Here is a 19,244-nt window from a genome sequence, read left to right on the forward strand (position 1 = left end):
ATTAAGAATTGAATCATTGATACATTAGCTATAGTATGACTAAGTTTAAAGTCGTAAGAATTAAAATATACATATATATTTTTTTAATAAAAAATAACTGATACTACTCCATAATTTTAACTGCTATATTCCTATCAAACGTTTCACCAAATAACTTTAACTTCATGATGTATACAACTATTTTGAGTACAAATATGTATTACAATATAATATATAAGCAAGTAAAAGTATCTCGTAAAAATTGTTACTTTGGAATAATGAGATAAGAAATTATAACACATTTCTGTGAAAAAAAATCAAAGGTAGTCATATATTTCATATATGATAACATTATTTATTTTTCTCGCATTCTTTTCTAGAAAACGATTTATAGTTAAATAAAATAAAAAAAATACATGTATCAATGTCCAATTGTAACCTATTAAATTAATATAATATAATAGCTAATGTATGAGATATATATATATGATACAGGGATCACTAATTAATATTATTTTAGTAATTTTGGGAATTTGAGGGAAAATGATCGAAATGAAATGTACGTAAATGTGTAAATGTTTATCTGAAAAGAAAGTAACGGTAAAATTAAAAACTAAAACAAAATTAAAAAGATTAATTTAATTCATCATTAAAAATAATAATTAAAAAAATACATTTCTTGTCTTAGAGCCAAATCAACTTAGCTCAAGTCCGACCATTTGAAGAAATGATGATCCCTGCCTGATATAATATAATATTATAACAGTGGGCGAATAATATTTTCTTATACATCGTTGAATAAACTTCAACTGTCTTTGAGTGATCAATATACCATTAGATTTAGTCATAAATAATTAAAATAAATTATTATAATATTGTTAATTGTAAGGTGGCAACATTATTTTTAAAAATGTATTCACTTTAATAAGTCTTAAGAAATTATTAGAAAATTAATTGTTTCAGTATAATTAACGGCTGTAGTATAGATCTAAATGAATCGAAATAACGAAAGTGTATTGAAATTCGTTTATGAATCGTACTCATAACTATTGTATACGAATCACGCGAGTTGTGACAAAAAAAAGTAAATCTAACTTGTTCGTCATTTGTCCGTCGTATGTTGCAGTCTGACTCGGGTCCCCGAGTTTGACGGAACGCGAGCAGCCGGCAGCACACGCCTTGTGCTACTGAATTCGTGACAGCGCCTCCGGACTGTTGTAACTTACTGAATTTTTCGGCGTTAAGTTTAAGATAATAACTAATAGCGTGATGGTACCTTAAACTCGAAATCTCTTTGACGCGGAACGGTTGTAGTCTCGCAATGACTTTTGCGCGCCTTATCAAACTAAAACCACTAAAACCACGGTTTGGAACTCGAGCGTAAATAAATGTGTGTGTGTGAGCGTGGAAGGAAAAATATCAATAGTATTTCTGTTCGCCCGACCTAGCCCAATGCGTAGTAATGATACGAAAATCGTCACGAACGATCCAACACATCACACGATGATATTGTAGTGTATATATATATATTATACGCGAGCACTCGGCATTCCACTAATAATAAGAGCTGTTCACAATCATCGTTACAGCGTGCAAATTGATAATTAGACGTTCGGACTCGTATATATAATAATAATAATACGACATGGACACGCGCGCATGTGCTCCGCGGGAAGAGCTATTTGGAGGAGAGCCGTAACTTTTTTGGCGCCCGACTGTCGACGGATTCGTTTTTTCGCCGGCGGCACGCGTTTAGTCTGTGCCGCGATTACTCCCGTAAACTCGTCTACCGATCGTCCGCGTGTCCTCTCCGTGCCAATATGCCACCATGTAATATTTTTAATATTTGTCTCACGAACACGACTCGTCCGTATTTATAGATGGTTTATCGATTTGATTTTTCCGTTCGTTTCTATATTTTGCGTGACGCGTAAGAATTTTTGGACGGAATATGCTATTGTTTAGCGGTTGAAAAGAAAACACGGTCAGTAACGTTCAACTATTTCTAGCAATATAATAATACAAAATATGTAAACTATGGTGTGACATTTTATACATTCTTCTTTGATATGTCAGAACAATAATCAATAAGACAATAATAGACTACTGTTTTTTTTTTAATTATTATTATCATTTTTTATATATTTATACATAATATATACTTACTTGTTTTGATTTGTATGTTATACTTTTCTGGCGTATAAAATCTATTTAAAATCTACTATTTAGTATAAAAATCGTATATTAGTAAAATGTATATTATTCTATTTTTATTTGAACGCAATAAAAAAAATAATTATAATTTTCACTCTACATTTGTTTAGTAGATTTATTTTAATTTTAAACAAATTGAATAACTGTATATTTAAAAGAAAACTTCATTTATGAAAAAATCTATATTTTTCTAAAGTAAGCATATAACCAAAAAAAATAATTTTTTCCATTACAATAAAAATTTAGGAATTTAGGTATAAAAAAAAATACTTTAATAAATTATTTACTATTATTTACGAAAGATTTCACAATATCTTAAAAATACATTATATTCTAATTATTATGGCTTATCAAAAACGACTATCATATTATTTCCACGTTTAAAAAGATCGTTTAATGAGTATTTTTAAGCTTATTTTATGCAACTTTTGCTTAAAATACTCAATTAATTTTATTATTAATTCAATCTTCATATATTTGTGTAAATTAAATAATTAAAAACATGAGATATTTTTTCTTATTTATTCATCGCTTAAACTATATTTAATAACCAAATATTTTTTTATTTGATGACATTACATTTAATTTATTTAAAATTAATAATAAAAAACTTTTTTTTAAGTATAAACTAATAAACATAATACCTACGCCAATTTAAAATATAATTTTGTATGTAATAATAAAGAAAGTGTTTATTAATTGTCATAAATTGAATCAGTATTGTATTGTTGTTGTGAGTTTGACAATACTTACATAATATTCACAAATTTGAAAGGATTTATGTTATTCAATTATTTAATATAAAGATAACGAGTTTCATAAATAGTTTTTTGTACGTGGTACATAATAAAATTATTTCGAAAAAAGTCAAATTTATGGTATAATATGTGATAAAAAATATATATAGGTATATAGTTAATATAAGCAATTAACTCAAACACCATAAGTTAGGTGAAAAAGTTTTCTGCTTCTATAGAACACACCAATACGATGACTTATTTTGCTTTAATAAATACAAATACCTATAGTATTTATACTGCTTCTGGCGGGTTATCACATTCGTCTAAAACTTTGAAATATCAAAGTTTCATCTACATTGTTATGGTATATTATGTGTATAAGTCTCAAGTTTTGTGCTCAACATTGTTAGAGTACTAAAGTATAATATTATAAGAACATGGTTATTAATTTATGTTGCTTTAGGCATTCCATCAATTATTGTTAATCAAGTCGCACGTGTATAATAACACGATTGCATTAATTTAGTATATATAGATGCTATCTTAGGATGAGGTTCGCAGTTTGTACAGTGACAAATGCATATGTATAAACGTGAAATGAGTGAATATAATTTTTTTTATATAGATTTAAGCTCGAATTCATTGTATGATGTCTTCATTTCATTATATTCATATAAACAATTTTGTAAACGAGCCTGTATGTATATATGTATGTATTCTACATTTCTATATACTAAATATTCGTATCTTAAGTTTTTGATAGTCACAAGCTATTTTATGTTATTTGGTGATTTGATATTTCCAAAGAATTTTACTCATTTTAATTATACTAAAATTACTATAAACTTACTATGAATGTATATTAGGTACCTTGAAATTGGGGTATCAAAAAATTTTAATTAGTTTAACAACAATCGTGTATTTTGTAGGTTATGTAAAAATTGAAGTTGTGTACTAAAAATTAGCATACTTTTGTTGAAATAATCCAACAAATCGTAAATACTGATACAACTCTAAATTAAAAACTTCCAAAAATGCGTAGCTATTAATTAAAACACACATTCTTTACAGTAAAAATAGCGTTGTGGAAATATTTTACAAATATTATGTATAATATGATACAGAAATCGCAAGATTTAATATAATTTTAGAATGCAATCATACATTTTTGGAAACCAACTATACTTTATTCCATTTTAAATGACTATTTATACGTATATAATAAAATTAAACGAAATTGAATATATTCCGAAGAAACAACACAGTTAAAATAATTTCATCTTAATACATTTCTAGATAATATAATAATAAAAGTAATAGTATAACGTTATTATTAATTTGTATAATTAACTACGTATATTTATTGTCAAAGAAAAAATAAAATTGATTGGATTAGATTTTTCTGAAATACAAAATGTGTACAAAACTATAGGTGACCTACTATAGCTTATCTGTGACTGTTTTTTTTTTATCGTAGACAAACTAAAACATTTGAAACGATAATACTCTCTTTTATCAACACGACTTCAATGTGAGTACGATGAGATATTTACATTTACTGACATCTTTTTTTTTAATATCATTGACCTCATTACGCAAAATGTGCATGTACCCAAGTTTTTGAAAATGTGAATAGCTTACCAAAAATGTTTTGCTTTGATTTTACAAATGGGTAAACGAATTTAAATTGTAAATGCAAATAGCTGTCATTCATGTTTTATTTTTTAATATTTATACCAGTACATATATTTACATATGTTTTTTTATTATTTTCGCATATAGGTAAATAAGTACGTATCTATCCTTCGAAATATTTTATAAAATTATGTCTGTGTGCCTCTGTGAATACATGGTAAATCGAACGAAAAATAATATCGTAAATATCATTATTTTTTAAAATTTTACTAATGGTTCAGTGTATGTTTTAAATGATAATATATGTCTGTAGTTTTATTTTATTTTTAGTATGAATAGTATCTATTATAATTTAATCTAATTCTATTGGAATCGATTTAGATGCGTCCATTGAGGCAGTGGGAATTTTTTTTATCCTCGAGAAAGTAAATCCTTGGAATCCCGCACATTCGGGTACCTTTTTCGTGGTTGTAAATTTCTAAATAGCAGTTGATCGTGCCAAAATGCTTATCTGATTTTATAGAATTGTACGCGACCGACCGTCAGCAAGACAATGTAACTGACAGCGGCGTTCTTCATAAATCGGTTTCAGGAGGCAAGGAAAAAAATCCCAAATCCCAATAGGTACATTCACTAAAATTTATTGGCTGTCAGTGACAATGAAATCGAGATACTGAGTATAAATTGTACAAGTGTTATAAATAGGCACTCCATATAATTTTTGCACGGTTTGCCGCAAAAGCTGATTTGGCACCTGCCTGAGATAATATAATGTTTGCCAAAATAACGTAGACCAGGAAAAAAATCTCGCTTTATTTTTTCCAATCCAATAACCTGTTACCTCTACACGTGATTGCAAATTTATTCCTTAACGGTAAATACATTTACATTGTTGCGTGTAGTAATAATTATTAGATCGTCACTTATTGTTGTTCTTGCTGGCAATACGAATATCAGACTCAAAAAACTGTTACAATATACGAGAATAACTACTGCATACCTATAGAGGTAGTCACCGTTTTGTTCAGAATATGAGATCAACGTAGCGTGCAATCGAAATTTTCTTAATTAAGAAGGCGGGGACTGACCGAATAAATACATGCCAACCAGACCTGTAATGCATGGACACCTTAAAAGTTGTTTTAGTCACATTGATACACTGGCATTACTACTGAAGCATGTCCTGAGAGGGGGTGCAGGAGTTCTCACAGCACTCACCCCACTCAAGTATATAGCATATTATATACAGCACACCCCGCACTACACATCCACAAAAAAAAAAAAAATTATGATACCGAATAGGAAACAATAAGGTATGTGTTGCCAAAGATAAAATAACCGACACTGTATGATCCGTCGAGTTAAGATGGTAGCTATTATTATGTTAATAAATCTTGTAATTAAAATTCATTATATTATGGCATCTATTATAAAAAATTGCAGATAACCACAATACGATTTGCTGTAGTTTATAGCAACCGCGGTGGCAGTTAGATATGTTTTAGTGATAAACTGACAAAAAAAACAATCTTCTTCAATTTTAAGAAATCCGTATACAATTAAATATATTAAATATTTATTGATTCAACATAAATCGAATTTTAAATATTGTAAGGTATAGTATTTGTTAAATACAATTGTACCTATAATTAGAGCAATTATACAACGCGTCTATAAATTACGGCCGCGCGTTGGTACATCCGAGAAAATAGTTTTATTTAATCCGAACGAGTTTTTAACTGTTAAACTTACAATTTTGGTGTGCAAAACGATAAAACGTACATTATTATTATTTTAGTGACGCACACGTATATTATATAATATGTATAGGTACTTTTCGGCAACAAAATGTTTCGGCACACTTCGCCCGTGTTAAATTAAGACGCGCATCTGTACCTCTACACGCGTGTGCTGTTAAGTATATTAATTATTCTGAGCACTGGATCTTTTAACGAAACGTCAGATCTTATAGCCAAGTTATGGTATCGTATCGCATTTTTATACGTTGTGTAATACTCAGATGAGTCACGCGTGTAATTTCTGTCTTTTATTTGCATAACTATTATTGTTAATTATACACGAATTATAATGCTATATACTCTATATTCCTATACACTACACGTTTTATTATACTCATTTGCGTGATTATTTCAGATTTTGAATAATAATATTAAAATGGTTGGTAACACAAACGCACTGTTTTATAATTTTATTATGGGGTCGTATGGACTTAATTATTTTATTTTATTTTAACCAATGTGACGCGTGTGAAACGGTTGAATTTACAAAAATGTGTACAACTGATATTTCCTCTAGAAGCTTTCGACATTTTGACTGGCGTTCTCGGTGTTATTTTAATGGAAGGAAATAGAAAATTTAATTGCAAAGTTTGCCACATGGTTGGAACCCCCTCCCACCGCTTCAAAAATTACAGTATAGATATTAGATACAGTATACATTAAATACCAATAAATATTATTTTTACTATACCTTCCTCACACATTTAAAATATTTTATTTTTTAAATTCATAAGAATAATATATTTAAAAATTTGTCTTGATTTTTGAGAAATTACATCGAGATTTACTTCGGGATCAATAACCACTTATGCATGGATGACTGACATTGATAAACTATTCTAAAAAACAGACGTCATTATGTTTTTTTTATAGTAATAGTAAACATATATTTTATGACCACATAAACATAGAGTATTTCAGTTTTGCTTTTCATATTATTATTTTGGCAATATCAGGTAGAATGCCAGCTTATTAATCAAGATTCGATTTATTAAATTTTACATGTGGTTTATCAAAAATTATTTATTAATTATCACAAAATACATAAAATCATTATATTTTGTTACTTACAATAATTACATGAAAATTTCTCAAAATTAAAAAGTACTAATCATTTGAAATTATAAAAAAATGTCATCGGATGGGAACGATCTATCCCCCATACCTCTCTCCCGTAAGAACGTTATAGAGTCTATATAATATAGACATATTATATAGCTAAGGCATAGGTATAATCAACCATACACATCACGTTGTTTTATTTTGTAAAAAATTATAATGATTTTAATATTATACAGTATTATCTGATACCAAATTAGTTATGAAAAATATGTTGGTATTTTATTTCTATTTTAAATAATTCCACATACCCACAAATTATAGCCAAGTTTATACCTATAATTACCTCAATTATCAATGTATATTTATAATTTATTACGTATATGTAAATAAACTTCGATAAATTATGTTTTTCATTCCTGTCATATTTAAACAACGAATACATCCAAAGCGTTTTACTACTGTTTATAGTCTATTAGATGACTCCAACGCTTATCCTTGCATATTCCTTTGATCCTGCAAACAGATTTTGTTTTAATATTGATGAAGAAATGTCTTGGAATACTAGTGATTTAATTTTCTCGTTTTAGTTTTGGATCCGTGTAATTATTTATTTATAAACCGGTGAGTATCTAAATACATTTACAAAGATCCCGCAAACTTCGCGAATCTGAATATTCATTGGTACAATAATATCTAAAGGAAGTAATCATTTTTAACGAGCTTCATTAACCATAAAGATATACGAAAATACCGCGTTTAGGTACGCAGATAGTGCACCATATATATTTATATATTATTATATACGATCGTGGTTATAAATTAATAACTTTTTAAGCAACTGATGGCTTTTTTTTCATACCACACCACTCAAAATCAAAACATGTCATTTGTTTTTTTTTAATTTTTAAAAAATGGTTTGGTCAATATGCGTGTAATAGGCGTACGGTTGTTTAGACACTACTGGGTTTGAAATGACTGGTTAAAAAAATATACGAGATGAATTTACGCATACTAAACGGAAACCAAATAAGGTTTGTCATCGATATTTTTTTGATTTTTTTTTTTTTTATATCCACATTAAACTCGAATCATGTTTCGGGAAAACATTTTGTTTCGTTGAATCATATATACATCAAGAATACCCTAAATTGAAGCGTGTATCGGAGGGTTTGAAAATAAAGTTTTTCCCACGCGTTTATAAAATATAATATACGGGTACGCATTTGTATAATTATATATTTGGAGTATACCACGAGAATTCGCTAATTCAAAGTCCTGCGGTGATGGCGTTTATATTTTTGGTACACTTGGGAGCTCTCACCCAATACTTTGAAGTGAGTAAATATTCGAAAAACATTCAGCGCAAAACGCACAAAAAGTGTCATTTCGAGATTTTCGATCAGTGATTTCAATAAAAATTAACAAGTATAATATATTATAACTGCTTATAATATAGAGAAAGAGATAACCGTTTTTATTATTTCGTGTTTATTTCATTACCCATATTTTGTTATTCCTAAATTTGGATGAAATTATTTTTTGTTGTTTAAATTAAGAAATATGTATTAATTGGAATTATCTCGTTTAAAAACTTACATGTCTAATATAATATATATACAATAAATTCTTGTATGAACTTACTATTCCCCAATTATTGATGTATTGTTGTTATTTAATTATATCATGTTATGTAGTCGTTTAAATAAGTATAAAACGCAAATAATTATTTATAATTGTTTATAACTTTAATGAAAATACTTCTATAATGCAGAGGAACCTTTCTTAAACTCTATAGGTACCTACATAATATTATAATACCTATCCACCGTATTTGAACTTTATACTTAGGTACTACACGTACATTATAGCCTTCGTTAATAAATGGGAAAACTTAAAATATATAGATAGCTTGTTTCAATATAAATGGCAAAAACATATAACATAGATTATTAAATATATGTCTTATATTTACGTCATATAAAATATAAGACGCATATATCATATTGCAATATTTTTACTTTAAATTTTTTCCTCAGAATACAGATGTTTTTAACATTATAATGTTACAAAGTACAATGAAATACGTAAAATACCTATGTATCTATTTGTAAAATAAAGTTTTACCTTTCGATATATTTTTATTTATTTACATACTTCATTGAGCAATTTATCATCTTTCATTTTTGCAAAATATCTATCGCTTATTTAAAAAAAATTAAATCGTTTTAAGAGTAGCGCAAATATAAATTATAATAACTAATAAGTAATAATGTCTTAGAGCCGATGGTTTTTAATGGCTAATATGATTATAGTTCAAACGACAATTTTATTACTTCTAAATGAATAATTTCAAAAAATCTTAAAAGCCGGATGATTGAGTCATAACTAGTGATTTGGATTTTTTTTAAAAGACGCCACATAGAATGAACAATAATTTAAAACTTACAGTTCATTGCAAAATGTTGTGTGTTTTTAACCTATAATAAAAAATAAGAGATTTAAAGTCTTCTTTAGTTAAATGTTGAAATGTTCTTCTTTTTAAATGTTTAGTATCCAATAATCCATCATAAAAATAATTAGAGTTTAATCTAAAATCCCTCCATCTATTTCATCTATTTAATGAATAAGTAAGGTTTATTTAAAATTGAAAACCTTATTCGTTTGATGCTATGTATTTCGATTCATTTATAACTCAACAACTTCAATATGTTTAAGTACGTCAATCAAATCATTGGGTGTGTGATTTCATTTGAAACGTGTAAGATAGCTTACAGAATAAAATATCGAGGAGACATATAATTTGCCTATACAAATATATATAGACAACAATATTACAATAATATAACCTTTTTTATTATATAAAACATTCCCTTATGATACTTTTTAGCAACTTGTAAACTGGAGCCTGATAAACGTCAACATTTTTCTTTTTTGATTGATCGAACCATATATTTTAAGAAAATGTCAGATTAAGTTTGGTTTATTTTTATTTTATTTTTGGAAATAAAACTGTTTAAAGATGACTGGGTCAAGGACGACATTTAACGTTCAATCCATCATGGACCGGACCTGTGGCATGTTTGAGTTTAGAAACAATTCTTCAGATTCTCTTAATACGATAAAGTTGTTTTACGTAAAAAAAAAAAAAAAGGGGGACAAGTGTCACTTTCAAAAAACATATTCAAACATTTCAATTTGGAAATAATTTGATGGCTATAATAATAGATGTACAGAAAGTTTGGAAGACAACAAGTCAGTGTCATATTTAGGATTTTCTCATGGGACTGTGGCGAAATATGAAACTACTATACATACATAAAAAAACGCACATGTTATAAGTTTTGAATGTTAAAGTTCAAAACATGAATACTAAAATAAAATTCAACATAAATAATATTATACAAATAGAGGTCATATTCAAACGTCTAAATCCCAAAAATTAAAGACGAGAACAATAAGCTTTTAAAAAGTACGTATTAATAGTGTCATATATAGAATTTTATAAAATAAATGTAATATCTATACTAAATAAATATCACAATAATTTGTTTAATAGAATACATTATTATGTAATATTCATTTTTTGACAGTGTAATTTATTGAACATTTGTGTAATATCAATATTACAGTTTCCATCTGTCACACCGAGCATGTTCTTGTAACTATCAAAATCATTATTTTTTGCTATATTAATTTAGAATTTATATTAATGTTATACATTTACAAAAAACATAACATTTAAAAATCATTATCATACAAAGTAAACAAAATTATATATTACGAAAAATAAGAAATCAATAACATGCAAAATGATAAATATTTTATTTTATGAGTATTGAACTCTTTCTCTTAGGTAAGATTTTTAATTTTAAAATAAGACGAAAATTGTATTAAACTTTTAATTATTTAATACAAATGTATTCAAGTGTTGTACCTACATGCAATAAAAATATATAATTCTAAAAAATTATAATCATTTTTATCACAATGTACGTAGTTGACAGTGTTGCAATAACTCTGTTTTAAATGATCAATTGACAGCGATCAAAATAAACTGAATGTTATTAGGTTAGGGTAACTTTACATCAATTTTTTGTGACAGCTGTTGATGTGAAGTTTTGTGAAATATATCATAAGAAAGAATGAAAGAATAATACAATATCAAACAATATTATTCTATAGTTCTGTAAGGTTAAATGAACTTAAATTTATCACGATATTTAACCAAGAAATACAGAATTAAGAAAGCTAATTATTTCCAAAACTGTGTAATTATATACTATATTTAAAAAAAAGCCTCAAAGCGTAATTAAGTATACGAATATAGCTATAAGTCTCATTATTTTAGCGTTAATGAAAAACAAAAATTGTACTTAAAGGTAACTACAACACTGCATTTGAACAGGATTAATGTTTAAATATTTATGGGTGTAGTGGTTCAAGTGAGTTTTAATGTGGACATTCTATATAAGTAGTTGAAAGCAATGAATTATTATTGTGTTTGAAAAAGAAAAACTAAATCGACCGAGACTCATTTAATATTGAATAAATCAAATTTTGTGCTTGAAACTTTCTGAAATTATCAAAACAAACGTTGAAACTTTTCAGTGAAAATGTATGTTTAAGTCAATTAAAACAATAACATTATTATTCGTTTTGAAAAACAAAACGGGCAATTTATAATAATTATAAAGTCGGTTTTTATAAATAGTTGTTCATCATAGTATATCGGTATTATATCCATAATATACAAATGACAATTTTAAATGTTATGATAGAAATTAAACTCGATTGGAAAGTTAAATAAAACTTTATTTTATACATAAATCACAAATATATTAAAAATATAAAAACCACACGATTATTTAAATATGAATGCATTTGTATTTTATGAATGGTAAGCTTGTTAAATTTGAAAAGTGTATTTTAATGTTTATATGAAGGTTTTGATATCTTAAAATATTTTTAGTGATTTAAAGTACCCAATATTTTCATTCGGTTTGCTTTATTTTCGTTCAACTCCAGTTTAAAAAAACTTTTTATGTTTATATTATTAAAATATTTATTATTTAAATTTTACAAATTTGTACAAACAATGAATTATAAATTAAGAATCTACCAATTGTTTTTAATTTGTATTCCTTAAATTTTATTGAAATGTCTGTTTTGATAATGGAATGTTTTAATTTATATTTATATAAAACTTGAATTCTAAAAAAAAAATAGATCCAATTGTATAATTTTACATTAATTAATAAAGGTACTTCTTAATATTTTTGTTATAATAATGGTTTATTCAGTAAAAAATATTTAAATTGTATATTTATAGATTCAAATATTTTACAATTATATAAAAAAGAAAGAAAAATAGGGTTTGGCTAATTGCTACTTTATAACATAGATCAATAAAAAAAATAATCAATATTTTTTTTTCCAGAATTGAAATTATCTATAAAATAAAACGCATTAATAAATGTTATTTAATTATTATAATTTTTTATGGCAGTTTGCTTCCATTTAATACAATTTTACTTGTAGACCACATTACCATAGAGATCTTAATTTCGCTATAGAAAATTGTATTTAGAAAACAGTCTGTCGGTCTATATATATTGCTATTCATATTTAATGATATATTTTATAATTAATAATATGGTAGATTGAATTAATTTTTGCCAAAAACATTACATTTTAAATTATCATTGTGTATAAAAAATATAACAATATATGATAAGCATATTTATTAACTCTTAAGAATCTATGAATAAATATTAATAAATAAATATTATAAATTATAGTATAAATGTAGGTCACAGTATGAAATCTATATTAAGATATATTTCAAGTATCCATAATAATTTATTTTTAAGTTACACCATAAAACAAAATCGACTTTGCATAAACTAGTTTTGAGTAAAAATTGTCGTTTTTTCTTATTTTTACTAATTTTTTTGATAAATGCTAGACATTTTTACTGTTAATCCACCAAAGCGCCAACTACATCAATATTCTATCAGAAATCACTATGTTAAAAACCTGTCTAATAAAAAAGTGTCATGAACATAAAAAAAAATAGATCATTTTAGTATCGATAGATTCATCGCTACCCTTAGTATATGTATATAAATTATGGTTATAAAAGTTGTAGGTATCTAATATGCTAAAACCTGCTTAGACATTCTCACAACTCATTTTTCTTTTTATACCTACGTTTTTGGTTTTATTTTTAGTCTTCAAAACAAAAATCTACCCGAATTCAAAAAAAAAAAAATTGAAACAATTGAAGACGTTAATAATTCACGTTTTACAATGACTTTTATTTTATGACATTTCTCTCTACGTATTCAACTTTTATATACATATAATATACACATAATATATTTATTTTCTTTTCCTTTTCGCGCCGTTTATTCAGTGAATTTTCGTTTTAACCATTTTAGAGATTGCAAAAGTAACTTTCACACTACTCAAGTACAGACATTTGGTATATATTATATACACGGGATAACGGTACTTGAATAAACAACAAATACAATTACTTGTTAAAATATTGCATTATTTCTAAGGGATTTACTTCATATACATTTACTCAAATATTAACTATTTTCATTTAAACATGTTATCTATTACATTTTAGTTATTTTTTTTGGTGTTTAAAATAATAATAACTCCGAGTTAGTTTCAAAATTTATTTTATATCTATTCGAAGCGTATTTATTAATTATATGTCCAATTAATATTATATCGTAGTATTGTATAGCATTATTTAAGATTATTTTTGCATCTTTAAAATAATGCATATCTACTAAACCAAATTTGTATGCTTAAACAATTTTTAAAAACTAATAATTTTATGTTTAAAATATATGATTTTTCGTTTTAATAAATATACAATTTATTTTAATATGTAGGTATGTAACTAGAAAATTTTAATTAATATTAATAAGACGTTCAAATATTACAATACAAATATGATAATATTAAAATATAATATAAATACATATTTTTATAACCATAAAACATTTAAAAAAAATAACTTAATATGATGTCTTGTCGTATATAGTTTTCAATCACAGGACAGTAAGTTGTACTTATTGTTTGATATCCGTTTAATTTTAAACGATTTTTTATAAAATTATTATGTCATAATGTATGAAATTTACTTTGACTATATATATTAATATTAGATTTTTTTAAATTTTTTTCTGAGTAGATGTGAGTATTACCCGTGTTATACAGGATATTTTACTATGTTTTCCCCATTAAAAACTTTTTATATTTTTTATGTTTTTGGAATTTAGTTTCATAAAAAAAAAATACATCAGAATTATTACTTAAAATGTATAATACACCTATCATGCGTACGTGGTACGTATATATTATATTCGTACAACAAAATTGTTTTTACGCAATACATAATATCATGGTACCTTGGTACCTACTTAAATAAGTAAATATATGTGTTTATATATGTAATTTTATAACGACAATAACATCACGCAGTGTTTTTACCTGACTATCGAATTGATTATATTATTATCAAATCTTACCGTAGAAAACATCAAAACATAATATAGGCCTAGTGTGAATACGTGACACTACCTATATTGTGGCAGTTCCAGCTGCTGGTCCCTCGACGACGTTATGTTACAGAAATAATAGAGAAGAACGAAAGATATAAAATTATACATATCATAAATACCATTGAAATTCCGTTTGTGTGCCTGCGAGAAAAGAGATTCACAATTATTAAGAACAATGAATAATAATATTAATGTGTTACACATACTTGTTCGTGACTAGAAGCAAGCTGGCTATTGTCGTGATAATAATACGCTCGTGTAATAATACGCTCGTGTAATAATATTAAATTATTCAATGTAGCATAAGTTCTACATACATTGTCAAGTATATTAATAACGATGTATTTGTTTTGATAAAATTCAAGTGATATACTTTTATGGCTTGTTTCATACAAGTAAATCGCTAAAATGTAATTTTAAATTAATATTTATAAACGCCAAACATATTTAATATAATTAAATAGTTATAGTTTAAGATCCATTTATACACGTTTTTATAACTCTAAAAATTGTTTTTTAATTGTTATTATTTGATAGACTTATTTCATTCTGAACGTAAATGCGAGTTGATGGTTTTATTTTAGACCATCAAGTGCGTAGGTAGTTATACTTTAGCTATAATTATACTGTTGCAGTTTACACAGTCACACAACATTTAACAGAATTAACAACACAACACTTGAGTATCAATATACTCCCTTTATTTGCTGTTAATTATTAATTAGCGTATCGAAACATTTTAAACTTAATGGTTTACAATTTACAAAGTATGCCCTGTAAGATAATTTACAAAATTAAAATAAGGAAATTGCTTACATAAGTAAATATGTAAAATGATAGTATTTGGTATAATAAATAAATTATATAACCGTTAGTTTCTTTGAAGAATTAATTAAAACAGTATTGGTTATAATATTATAACGATTATGGGTGTAATTAATACATATGATTACGGAAAAGTATAGACACATAATATAATTTTAAATTAACCTATTTACTTAACGTACAACTTATTGGACTTAATGGACCTCTAACGTTTACTCGTATATTTAATTTAATATTTATATTTGAACGGCTTGTTTAACTGGGTAGCTGTTTTTAAATTCTGCAGTTTTTGAGTTGTATTATAATAATATATATTTTATTTTATTTTATATTTTTAATAAAAAAAAAAATATTAAGTCAACATTTATAAACATTATGCCCAATAATTATAATTTGAATATCTTTTGATTTTATAAATATTATTAAAATAACATTACAGAATAATAATTCTTTAACAATTTTTTATTATTTACAATCTTTCACAATTAAATGTACAATTAAAAGGTATATTAATTACACTTTTTAATTAAGAAAACAATTTTTAAAAAGGATTAATTTAATCGTAATGTGTGTTAAAATTTTACAATTTATATTTTTCTAATAGATTTTTTATTATCTTTATTGTCTAAAACAATTAAATTTATATTTTTTAACAACGGTATGTACATATTTTAATTAATTCATTGTTTGATTTCATCCAGATCTGTGAAAAATTTTAGAACAAACAAAAGAAACATTATTGAAAAATTTAATAATTATATACCTTTTTAAATACATATTTTATCAACATGAACATAGATTTAAACAAGAAGATGTCACTTCAAAAGTCTTCAAAAATGTACATAACTATCAATAAACTCTTCAATACAATTTATATATAAATTTATAAAAATAAGTAGAGAAAGGATCACATTTCTTACATATTTCTATTAAAATCACATACGATGAATTATAATAAATTTGTATGTATTGAAAGTGAGCATAACATGCTTATAGATATTTAATACCTATACATGTTTAAATACCTTAAATCGTCGTTGTCAACATGAAATGAAATCCATAATGAATAATGTTGTATATAATATTATGGTCACAAATTATAAATATCTACATAGATTTTCATACTTTTATCATTCATAAAGATTTCTATACATTTTTGTAGATACCTGTATATCGCAGACATATAAACAAAATACACACTATATGTCTATCGTCTGTGCTTACATGCAAATAAGAATATGATATATATATATATACTTGTAACTATCTTAATATTTACAGAAAAAGCCATAGTTTCATATTTTTCTGACAAAAAAGATTTTTTTTTTTAAAAACCAAAGCAATATTATACACAAAATTAAATAAAAAATTAATATATTATTAAATCAATAATAATTTTAAAAAATATAATTGATAATACATTATTTTTAAACTAGTTAAATTATTATGTATTGAAATCAGAATATCAAAACTTTTAGATAAAAACAAAGCGGTTGTTTGCTCTACAAATGTATGAAAGAAAATTTCAAAGTTTGAAAATAATACGCAATGTACCTAACATTATACCTAGTTTTATTTTAATATAATGAATAGATAATATCATAATTTAGTTAACTATGACGAAAGATAAACTTAAATGAACATAATAATAATCAGCGTTCTATCAAAATAGTACGAGAGTCTTATTTAAACAATTCTTATGCTCATATACGCCAAATCGAGTGAAACATAATAGTTATTTTGTTTGAGAAACGTAATATATGGTGAGGTTATTCGGAAATTGTCTGATATAAAAGGATAATGTATGCACGTAGTAATGGTCAGTAAGAGTTTTGGTACTGAAGATGTTTACAACAGGATTCATGATTGCAGTAATATGCATTTGTTGAAATGAGAATAACTATTATGCGTACTCGTATTTTCGGGATTTTGTTCAGATAAAATATGTAATATATTCACTACAGTCTACAAGTATCTACTCAATTAAAAAACTTATAGTTTAATTTCAATTTTTAATAACACCTACTAAATACTTATTTATTTTTCTTTGGAAAAGTTTTGGACTGAATTGAAACTGTCAGAAAAATATTTACAGCGTAACAAAAGTTATATTATGCTTATACTTTTTAAGTCATGATGTATACATGAAAAATCGTATTTAAGATTAATTTAGCCAATTGTTTAGCCATTCAAATATTTGTAAAAAATATTCAACTCAAATATTTTTATTAAATTTATTTAATACATATATTGAAAGATATGAAAAGGCTGAGTAAATAATGCTGTAATATTCATTATTAGAAGAAATACTAAACTTTGAACGTAAATATTTTTATTGTCATTATACAATTACAATATATAATACATATTCTGTGAGATAAGTTCTTCAATCATTCTTATTTTATCTCATTTGAATTCAAATAAAATAATAATTATGTTATATTTTCAATAAAACGATATTTATCTCGAAAACTTAACTTACAACGACAGAAAAACATCGAACTTGAATATTGTTATAATAATAATAATAATAATATTGTAGCTGCAGATATTAACACAGCACATCACATTAGTCATAAATCATTTACTATCAAGTGATTAAAATTTCTAAATTCTATAATTCAACCAGATCAGATTATATTAAATAATATGTTATAATAAGTATATTTTATACATAATTTTACTGTTAATGTAGTACCTATCTCAAACAAAGGGTAAATAATATTAATACAATTATTACATTAAATAGACAATAAAAATTCAATAGTTACCATAATAAAAAATCACTATTTTATTCAGGTTCTAAAAGAGATAATAATCAATAATGGTTACTAAGATAAATTAATTTATATCCATACCACATTTAAAGGACACTATTCCCAAAATAAACGGTTTTGTATCGACTCGACTATTTGTGTCAAAATTAATATGCTAGGTGTCAAAACTACAAAATTATAACCAAGCACTGATTGTTTACCTATATGAGTATTATAGCGTTGTAGATGCAAAAGGAAGTTTAAAATTTGTACAACTACAATATTAATAACAATTAGCAACCTAACACGGAGAAAGTTTTGCGCTGAATCCAGCATACTAATTATAGTAAAACAGTTCATTGAATTTATTTTGTATATAATTATAATAAATTTAATTTTAAACGATTTACTATATTGTAATAAGATTACTACAAGTACCTATATATTAAAATATATAATCAATACGACAGCTATTTTATAATTGGATTGAAATTATATGATAAGATTCCCATAACTATAAAAATTGTCAACAATTTGATACCTTTAAGTTATTAATAAAGAGATGGTTATTGACAAATGACAAATGAAATAAATCCTTAGGTTAACTATACAATTACTAACTATTATATAATTATCTTTCTTTTTCTCTCA

The 19,244-nt window shown here is 25.2% G+C and overlaps 1 protein-coding gene across 3 annotated transcripts in view; it reads left to right on the top strand.

The window, feature by feature from the left end:
* Positions 1-1,634: 1,634 nt before the first annotated feature.
* LOC132917267 (neuropeptides capa receptor-like) overlaps positions 1,635-19,244 on the top strand; it is a 111,143-nt gene continuing 93,533 nt past the window's right edge. The window contains exon 1 of one of the 3 annotated variants that reach the window (XM_060977922.1): positions 1,635-1,963. The gene's annotated coding sequence lies outside the window, so the exon portion shown is untranslated. The remainder of the gene's footprint in view (positions 1,964-19,244) is intronic. The other 2 variants (XM_060977921.1, XM_060977920.1) reach the window with 2 other exon arrangements.

Source organism: Rhopalosiphum padi, chromosome 1, assembly GCF_020882245.1.
Source record: "Rhopalosiphum padi isolate XX-2018 chromosome 1, ASM2088224v1, whole genome shotgun sequence".
In the NCBI taxonomy this organism is placed as follows: Eukaryota; Metazoa; Arthropoda; class Insecta; order Hemiptera; family Aphididae; genus Rhopalosiphum; species Rhopalosiphum padi.